The 558-nt window shown below is 43.5% G+C and overlaps 1 protein-coding gene across 2 annotated transcripts in view; it reads right to left on the minus strand.

Annotated features, from left to right (window-relative positions):
* Positions 1-558, minus strand: part of LOC119337757 (mitochondrial carrier protein MTM1-like) — a 7,320-nt gene that overhangs the window by 5,568 nt on the left and 1,194 nt on the right. The gene's annotated exons all lie outside the window — the stretch shown is intronic.

The following is a 558-nucleotide window of genomic DNA, read 5'->3' on the forward strand; positions in this document are numbered from 1 at the left end:
GAATTTGAAAAAACTTCGCGTGGAAAAATAACATATTTCTCGTCTTATTCCGAGCGACTGTGCGTGCGCGCGCGAGAGAGAGATGCGTTAGGTCTAACCACATTCAAACGCGTTTTCGTTGTGTGGGCACTGAGGCCACCGTTGGCAACATAAATATGATGCCATATGAAAATAAATGACGTCGACCTATTAGGGTCTTGAGTCATGGTTATTGGTTTATGAGCGTGTGTGTTATTTTCTCTCCCGTTGCAACGCACAGGCTCTTTTGCTAGTATCTACCTACGGAAGGATCAAATCTGCACCATTATTGAGAATTATCATCTTGGCTACCATTCCTAGTATCTGCAACATTGTTCACATCCCAACTCTAGTTGCTTATTAGTAGAGATTAAATCACCTGTCAAAATTATCATAACCTCTCCTGCCAGCCTGTAGTGCTGGTACAGCTTATCCGGTCGTTTTTCTAGCATAATGATATAGTGAATGCTATATGTATTCCCGTCCCCCGCAGTTCATTCCCAAACAGAGACATGGCTAAGGCGACCCACCCCAAATACC

Source organism: Triticum dicoccoides, chromosome 7B (assembly GCF_002162155.2).
Source record: "Triticum dicoccoides isolate Atlit2015 ecotype Zavitan chromosome 7B, WEW_v2.0, whole genome shotgun sequence".
Lineage (NCBI taxonomy): Eukaryota > Viridiplantae > Streptophyta > Magnoliopsida > Poales > Poaceae > Triticum > Triticum dicoccoides.